Raw genomic sequence first — 10,049 nt, 5'->3', positions numbered from 1 at the left:
TTTCTGGAGGGTGTCTCTGCTCCCTGCAGTCCTGTGCATAAATCTGAAACTAGGAAACAAGCTTTCTTTCCTAATCTTAAACTTCCTTGGGACATGGAATAGAGCACTGCAGTAATGTAAAGAAAATCTACCACACTTTATCTGAGAAAGTAGCAGATCAAAGGGCTAAAGAGAGGGATTCTCCATATCAAATACTTTTCTGACCTTTCTTCTTCCATCTGTCCCATGTAAGTGCAGAAACAAGGATGGGAAAAGGGTTGATGTGATACTCACTGAAAGGAAGTTCTTCATATCTTGGCATTAGGTCTGGAGTTGTTTGCATTTTATTACTTCAGGGTAATGACCAGCACATTTAGATGTTACCTTTTACAATTGCAGCTCTGATTATAAACTGCCAGCAGATATGGGAAAGCTGTGTGTATTATAAGGGATGAAATGAAATTTCCTCTAATATATACAATATCAATATTGCATCTAGGTCTGGAAATAATTAAAGAAAAATCAAAGTTCTGGAAATTCTGGGAATTGTACACAGAGAAAATGATGGTACATCATTCTCCTTCTATAAACAGTGTTTTAACATTGAATAAATACATTGGCAGTTCTGGAAACACTCCTGATCTGTGCTAGACATATAGACTCAGTCAGCTGACTCATACTAACATTATTTTACCTTTTACTGCTGTTGTTTGGGTATTTATTTCTGCACACTGTTTTTTTATATTATTGGTGGTTGTTGGTTTTTTTTATGAGAGCAATCTTGATTTTCCCAGAGGGTAATGTTTTATCAAAGGTGCGTTTATAATTGATGTCAGACTGGAAATGAGATCCTGGTCAGATCTGATGATTCATGTCCAAATATCTACCCCAGGTCCAACTTAGTAAAGCCAACTTTTCCATACAAATAAGAATTAGTATCATTCTTCATAACAGTCCCAAATCAATAACAGCAAAAAGCACTGCCACAGGTGGTACTGAATGAATCTCTGGCTCAGGATACTGCCATTTCCAGAGCTGTATCATTTCCCTGTTTCTAACATATACTGTTTCTTGATTGCATATCTAAGGACTCCCCTGTGAGCAGCAGGTAGAAGTTTATTCAAGGGAATAATTTTTTTTCAACAAGCAGTTAGCACAGAATATGCAAAAACTGAAATAAGTGGTCAACCGAGTGGCATTTTCCAAAAGCTTTTTATCCCCCTGCTTCTCACAACAGAGAAGAAGTAAAGACGTCCTCCCTTCCAATTCCTCCTGCTCCAAAGGCAAGCTTTCACCAAACTGAGAGGCAGAAGGGATCTGGTCTGATTGCAAAGCCACATTACTGACCCAAGGATCAAAACTGATGTCTTTGTCCTGGGTGATAGTGGTGCCAGCGTGCTCTGACATCTCTGAGCTCCATCACTGGGAAAATCCCCCAGGAAGGAAGAGAAACCTGTTGTCTTCTAAGCTGGTAAGAGAACTTGTTAACTAGGAAAGCTGTTTTGGAGGCAAATTTGCAACTACACCAAGCCAGGCATGCCTTTGAATACAGACAACAAACCATGTAGTTTATAGGATCATTACAGACAACTTGGTGGGCCATAAATCATGGTAACTCCACTGGCATCACTGAACAAACAGGAAAATCAGTGAATTTTCATCAGACTGTGGGAGGTTTAAGGGTATGAGCATTGTGTTTACCCAACTCTTGTTTGAGGCTATCAAAAAGACCTTTAATGGCATTATCAAAGTCCTTCTGTCAGAATAACTATAGAATACAGGAGACAGCTCAGCTATTTGGCATTTCTTTGCTTTTAGATATATAATCAAGCAGACATAATGACCTATGACTACCTGTTTTTATGATGTTTTCTAGTTGTTTATAAAAGACAAAAAAAAAAACAGCATCCCTAAACCCACAGTTTTCTGTATGGATTAGGATCATGTACCCTATAAAGAACAAACCCTCCCATGGGTTTTGTGTCCCCATTATCAACAATCCCTGTCTATCCTGGCACAAAAATAAGTTGGGAACAGAGCACTAACTGTTGCAGAATAAACAGAAAATACTTCAGGCTGTCAAATTTAAAGCCTTTCAAATGTTTTTGTAATACAGGATAAAGGCCACATTAGATTTAGTCTATGAGTTTTCACTATGAAATGTGGTGTTGCTTTGCCTACCTATAGTTTGGAATATGCTGAAAGTTCTTTCTAGATGAAGCTGTTAATACAGATCTTAATCACGGGGGTGGTTTGTTTGTTTGTTTGTTTCTCCAGTGTTACTTGTATCTCTTACTTTCTAATTAATTCATCTTTTTATTCTGAACTACTGAAACATAACAAAATCACAGTTCGAATTGGGCAAGAATTAAAAAACAAAAAAAATCTTGCACCTGAATTCTGAGCAAACCCCTGAGACCCCTCTGCACTAATATGAAAGTGGTCTGTAAGGGCAGACACTGTTTTTTAGAGAAGGTAAATTATCTGTTTGTGCATAGCCATTGATACTAAGAGGGAAGAGTGGCCATGGGGAACATCCGTGCCTGCTCTACGTGCCCTGAGGTCTTTGCCCAGCTCTTTGGCCAGGTCTTCATTATGGACAGGGTGGACCCTTGAGCCTGAGCCCTGCCTAATGCACCAGCAACCACCTGCAGGAGATGGCAGCCCTTAGCTTAGGTCTGAAAGTCCTGTGTTACAGTCTCTGGTTAAGAAAGTTGGGACACAGTTTCTGCCTTGTGCAATCCCGACCTTTTTAAGCCAACCAAACACACCACAGTAGAGTTACTGTGTGGGCTCAGACAGGTTGTGCATTGGATGTGTGGTAAATGTGGTCTCCTCTGAGACCAACCATGGTATCACTGCATTTATGGTCCAACTTCTATTCCTGGAGCTTGTCCCTCCTCTGCAGAGTGAGCCCCTTGAGGCGGAGGGTTGTCCTCCACCAGAGTAGGTGGAACAGAGGAGACACCAGAAAGATTGGAATGCCTGAGAGGCTGAAGCTGATGGTTAAGCAAGAGCTTCCTACACAGCCACCCACCCCTGTCCTGTGCTGGGAAAGCTCCTGCCTGGCCTACCTGTGCCCAAAAGACTGCTTTTTGGGCACCTCTGGCAAATAGCTTAATGGTTTAGGTGTGGGTCTGGCAGCAGAAAGCCTGGGATTATTTTCCAGTGTTTTTTAGTTAGGTCTTCTAAACATGCTCTAATGTGATTACCACTTTTAGTGAAAAACTAAGTAATAAGCCTTGAGTGATTAAGACTACCAGGAAGCAACAGGTCAGCAGATTTCAGCAGATCAGTGCAGCAAACTTAAAAGCGTGGCAATGCAGTAATTGTTACAAGAGAAATACAGGTGGAGGCAAAATATTCTCATGGAATCCTTGAGATGTGGTCAGAAAAAGAATTACATGATACAGGAGAAAACACCTGAAAAGTATTTCTAAAATTATTATAACAGATCTGCATCTTAAACCACAGACATTCTGAGTCAGTGACTGTCAAACCTAAATAATTCATCTCCTCTGCTGTGTTGCACTATAAGGCATTTATAAAAAAAATGCAGCATTTTCTTCTCTAAAGTCACCAGGTAAGAAATCATCAGAGGAATTTCATGTTTCTCAATAGGAGATATTGCTGCATAAATGAATGAGTGCTCTTGTTATCTGCAAAACCTATAAATGACTAGTGGAGTGTAGGGCCAATGATTCATGATGAACAGTGGGACACCACAACTCTGTACACATGTGCTGGTCCTCTCCCTTGAATCCCATGGGCTGCCACAGCTGTGAGTCACAGCTGGAGCTGGTTGTGTCTGAATGGCCTTGCAGAGCAAAGCTTCAGGGTGAGCTGGTCCCATCCCTGCTGGCATTTCCTTCCCCAGAAGCCAGACACCCTCAGTCCCTCCTTAGAGCAAGGGACAACATGTGTTAGCAATGTACATAATCACAGAGTTTGTGCTCCAGTCCCGGCTTAACTGACAAAGCCAATGAAACCTGAAATATTACTCCAGTGTTAATAACAGGTCATAATAATGATAATGATAACGTGGTCTGAAATATCTAAGAGGTCTTGCCAGGTTTTCTGTATCGATTGCTCCTACAATTTTTTAAAAGCTACAGGTGCATGGATGAGAAAACCATTTCCTAAACATAACAGATAGATTCATTTCTACACAGAATTTTACTCTTCATAGCCAGAAGAAGGTATGAATCATATATATTATTCAAATATAATATTATATCAGTTGGAGAATGGCTCATCACGATACCTGGTTTGCAGAGAGAAGCACATCAGCACATGAATAAAATTGCAAATGAAGAGGAGAATTCAGTAAATATGGCTTTAGGAGACTGTGAAAAAGTTTCCCATCAATGCTTAAAAATATAGACCTGCATACTCAAAAGATGATAATGAGTTTAGAGGAAGAGTTTCATTTTTGGGTATCTTTAGATGATTTGGGTAACAATTTTGAGTTTAAAAGCACTGGTACTCATCAGTCTCAAAAACTCTAGTACAAGGCTCACTGAATAAAGCTTTTTTTTAAAAAAAATATAAAATAAATCAGGACAACTCAAAAACCATTTTAACTTTTAATTTCCAGGATTTTTTGAAGTGTCATTTCAGACCCAGCACACAAATAGGTTTAACCTCTCTGAAGACAATAAATGTTTACTGATCCCTGACCGTTCCAATCTCGTTTTTGCTTTAGGCTGCGAATACATGACCTTATTTTGATTGGACAGATGGTTTGGTTATAAAGTTATAAATCAATATACAAAAAAGAGGAAGTTTACACTGTAGTCAAAGGTATGATCCCAGCTGAGTGAGCTGTGATCCTACTGAATCCACCTGCCACCTGTTACGGTGCTGAAGACACTTTAACACGGTCTGTAAAAACTTGCTACAGTTTCTGGGAAAATGTGTGGACCAAAAGCCAAAGCCCTGTGGTGAAAACTGGAAGGCAAAGATGTGTTCATAACTACTGTCATTTGAAGCTAAATGAATTAAAGCTAAACTTGCAGTGGCACAATGGTTATCTCCAGGCAAAGATTACTCTTGTATCAAGAAATGAAAGCACGATAACTTCAGATAAAATAATGTTTCCAAAGTGCTCATAAACAATGATTTCATTTTCCAGACATGGAAAGCTTGTCGAGAATGAAGGAAAAACTTCACTGTTAGTAAAGAACATAACATCCTGTTTTTTGAAGCTGTATCTCTAAAACATGAATTATCTCCTGAATCTCTTCCTTTCTTGTGTGTTTACTGTCATCCAGCTAATTCAAATGGAAGTTTTCAAAGCTCTTTCATGGTCCTGTTTCATTATTGAACATGATTTAAATTTTTTGGACCTTGCACCTGTTGATGTGCAATTGTAAAGTGAGAGACAAAATTTTGACTTAGAAGTTTGGCTTGTAAACTTGGTTTGTAAGTGCTTGTGAAAACGCTATTTTTCTTAGGATTCCCAATCTTGTATTTCTTGACCAAAGAAATAAGACTGTAACAGAGTAAGGAAGTGAATGCAGATATCCTAAGCTCCAAGATAGTCTGTTCTACTTTAGTGTGACAAAAAAATTACTCCCTTGAGTTCATGTGTGAGGATAACAGATCCTCTAGCAAAATTTTGGAAGGTGAGGAACACTTCTTCTCATGTCAGATAATTCAGTTGTTCATGTGTAATATAATGTTACTTCCAGCTCAGTTTTCCTCTGTTCTCCTCTGCCTCCATAATGTTGATGGAGACCGACCTAAAACCTGCAGATACTAATGGAAAGTGTGGTGGAAATACCATGACTTCCATTTATTTCTGTGGATTCCAGGAGACTTCATCTGAGAGAAAATCTGAGGTGCCAGAAAGGAACAAAAATAGTTAATGCTGGGCCTTGAGCTCTCACTGTAGAGGGTAAGTTACAGCAACTTGGAAAGAGGTGATTGCAAGAAGGGGAGTAATTCCTTAACAGGATTTTCTCTTTCGATTTCAAGTTGTACAGTGCAGGGACTCACTCCAGCACCAACACAAACAACCCTAGCCCTGCATGCGGTCCCAAGCCAGAGGTCCCCCTTTTTGGATCAGCTGGGCTGGATTATTTGCAGATTTTTGTTGTTGATACCAGATGTTGGACCAATTTGGCCTGGTTACTGTAATCAATCCTGTTCCTTGTATTTCTGTGTCTTTTTTCTTTTTTCTTTTCCCTCTTAATTCAACTTTCAATATAACAAGTCTTGCAAAGACTTCCCATGTGTACTCTCTGCTCTGTATTCTGATAACTTTTCACCAATTCAGGTGGTTTAGGAGATAAAATCATTTAGGTAGTACATTGATTTGACACATTTTTCCTTAAGTACCTGCTGCTAAGGTAACTTTGTTCTGCAATTTTTCATTCATTCGAACCTTCAGCCCTCTCAGAGCTTTATAGGATCAGCAGGAGCATACTTGTTTAATACATTGTCTGCTACTGCTTTCCAGTGAATGCCAATATTGACATCTATTCCAAGTTCAAATTGACTGCAAAGTCCATCCCTTCTCCAGTAGCATCACGGATATAGAGATAATGACAACTCACCCAGTGGCAGGACTTCCAGACCTGCTAATGCTTGGATGACCTTAAGGACTAGCTGTTGAATTCCTTATATCCCTGGTGGATTTGTCAAACAGGACTGGAATAAGAGCATTTATGAGACCTGGATGGCAAAAGCATTTCTTACCCTCCACAATGCTTCTTTTTAGCCAACCCAATGCATTCCTGAAGTCAATGAAAACAAGAAACAGCTTTAAATCCCGTGTATTAAAATGAGGATTAAAAAAAGACTAGTGGGCTGAAATTAATGATGATTCAGAAATGAGTCAGCTATTGAATTCTCCTTCAAAATCTGTTTTCAAGAGGAAAGAAAAAAAAGAAGAATAGTATGAATAATTGGAAACTAAGAAGCTTTTGCAAGTAAATACTTGCAGGTACTTAATATGCGTCTAAGTAAGGAATTCCAGAAAGCAGGCATGAGAAGGAGCACTAAAACAACTAACTAGTGCTATTACTGCAGGTATCTTTTAAAATGATTGATAACAAAGATTTTAGATGAATGCAACTAAAAATTTTGTCATTTACTTTTTGAAAGACTAGAGAGATCTGACTGCAGACAAGACATTTACCCTTGAAGTAAGTTGAACATGGTGGTCCACCCCTGTTCAGGTTTGTAACCCTAATCTGACAGGGCACTCAGGGTGGGCTTGCATAGAACTCTAGGGTGTCCTAGATGTTTCATATTTCACACTGATACACTAAATTAATGGTATTTTTTAAATTATAAGAATTTTATTAGAAGGGAAACATGTATGTTCAAAAGTGAAATCAGGTCTGTTGTTATGCTTCATTGAATACAATGAGTGACAGATGGCCACTTTACCAAGAAATTAATTTTATAAATTCTTAAGTTAAGAAAGAAGAGCTAATCTTTAACATTGATTCAGATGAACACTAATGAGCTTGAACAGGTAAGTCAAGTTATTCACAGTTGATGGATTTGCACTAGTGGATGACCTGTCTGAGATTTTTTTTGTCTCTGTGTCATATGTCTGTGACACATTTTATTGCCTGTAGTCCTGCTCCAGAATAAAACTTCAGTAACATTCATGGGGTAGCATACATTGCATAAAAACTGAATGAGCTTTGCATTGACTCAGATAAAGCTCATGGTACTACGCAGACTTAGAAAAACACATTTTTTTAATGTTTTTCAGCTTTACCTTGAAGTGGAGATAAAAAAAAAAAGAAAGAAGAAAAAAAAACCAACACCTTAAGCAAAGCATACTTAGCTCCAGAAGTATTCCTGTACTGATTTTGGACATCAAGTACTTTTTACTAAGTGGGAAAGATTCAATAAAGTTATTTTTCTGTGCACTAATAGAAAAGACAAAAATAATTCCCTGACCTGCCTTAGGCACAGAAAGTAGCAAAGGAGTAAAGGCTTATCTTCTCTTTGCATGCTTTTTCTCTCACCTATGGTGCAAGCCCTGAACATAGTACATTTATTTTGCAGTTCATAGCATGTCACCTTCTCTGTGTTTCTTTTGGGGGGGAAAGATAATTTCTTAAAATTCTTGTCGAAGTTTTGATTCATTCCTGCTCTCCCAGAGCTCATCATGCAGATGATTCCAGCTTTACTTTTAGCTTGTTTGCATCCATTCTAGTCTGAAAGAGCATTTCAAACCCACCCAGTTTCCCATCCTTTTCATGCTATTATATGAAAGAATTTAATGTTTGCAAGAAACTCCTGATGATGGTAAACTCCCATTCTGGGTGTCTGTTCCACAGTTTCCTGTGCTGCTGCTGAGGCTTCTCTGCAGGGCTCTCACCTGGCCTGGGCCAAAACCAGCAATGAAAAGGAGCCAGGCTGAGGTATTTTAAGTGTGAAAAATTAAACCTTTTTTCTGACACTGTTTGCCAAGAACCCTCACTTATCCATGAAAAAAAAAAAACCCAAACACAAACACGAAAAGCACATAAAGAAAACCAACACACACACACACAGTTGCTACAACAACTTCCAGCTTTCTGAGTTGGAAACTGGCTCTCAGGGCTTAGAGGCATTGCTCCTAATATTAAAAACTCTAATGTATTAATGAAGGGACCTGAATAAACATGTCCTGCTTTTCCAAAGAGTTAAGCAAAGGGATATATTTCGAGCAGGTGGATAAAACAGTAGACGTAGATTTTTAACTTTACTTACTCAATGTGTAAAAATTGTGGCTGCAGTGACGGATTGTTGCTGAAACACATTCAGGCACATCTTTCCACTGAGTAATTGTTCTCTTCTCAAAAACAATAATGAAAAAAGTATCTAAGATTTCCTCCCAGGACTGTAAAGGCATTCAAAATTCTCTCTCTAGTTTATTTTGAATCTCTCCTGAACATGTGTCGCACCAGTCATCATTATTTCTTGCTGGTTTTCCACAAGAAAGGGGAAAATCCCCTTGATAAGCCAAAGAGGCCAGTATATTAATCTCATTAGCCTGGAGTAACAACTTCCTAAATCTGCTACAGGACATAACACCTTTTTTCTGACATTGTTGAGTCCTTATGCATAATTCTCTTAGTCTGTTGTCTGGAATTAGCTCTTGTTTTCAGTTAAAACTGGTATATTTTGTCATATAAAACATGTTTTTGAAGGTTACAGATTTTGGATTACAAATATCTCATTCAAACCCCTGTCTGTCCTTCCCCATAGGAAATTACATATGCAGCAAGATGTGTTAATAAAATGTACTCTGAACAAAGCATCTGGAATAGAACCAGAACTACAGAGTTGCAATTGCTTTCCCTGCCAAACTCACTCTCAAGTTCAGCAGTTAGATAAGGTTGTTCATTTCTTTATGTCCCACAGGTCTTTCCTATGGCTGTATCTGAATATGTCAAAGCAAACACAATTGTAGGACAAGACCAGATCAGCTTTAGAATTATAGAATCACAGAATCATTTAGGTTGGAAAAGACCTCCAAGATCATCAAGTCCAACCTTTGACCAATCACCACCTTGTCAACTAAACCAGAGCACTAAGTGCCATGTCCAGTTGTTTCTTGAATACATCCAGGGATGGTGATTCCACCACCTCCCTTGGGAGCCCATTTCAGTGCCTGACCACTCTTTCCATGAAGAAATTCTTCCTGATGTCCAATCTGAATCTCTTCTGGCACAGCTTGAGGCTATTTCCTCTTGTTCTGTCACTTATTGCCTGGGAGAAGAGGCCGATCCCCACCTTGCTACAATCTCCTTTTTGGTAGTTGAAGAAAACTATTAATAGTCTCCCCTGAGCCTCCTTTTCTCCAGGCTAAAGAAGAATAAAGAACTTCTCTAGTTTTGCTACACGGAGAATCTCTGCCTTGGAAAAACGTCCCATTCTTCTCCCTTCAGCTGCTGCAATCACTGCTAAGTGACTGTCATGACAGACAACACTTATTTCAGAACAATTCAGTGTTTTCCTCAATGTACTTTTTCTTATCTAGCATGTCTATTAACCACATCCCACTGAGCCCTGAGCATCCATTTTAGAGTATCAACCACCCAATTCAATCCCTGTTG

Source organism: Pipra filicauda, unplaced genomic scaffold (genome assembly GCF_003945595.2).
Source record: "Pipra filicauda isolate LSUMZ 115617 unplaced genomic scaffold, ASM394559v2 scaffold2_size9829703_pilon, whole genome shotgun sequence".
In the NCBI taxonomy this organism is placed as follows: Eukaryota; Metazoa; Chordata; class Aves; order Passeriformes; family Pipridae; genus Pipra; species Pipra filicauda.
The sequence above is the reverse complement of the archived record's forward strand: the minus strand, read 5'-3'. Positions refer to the sequence as shown.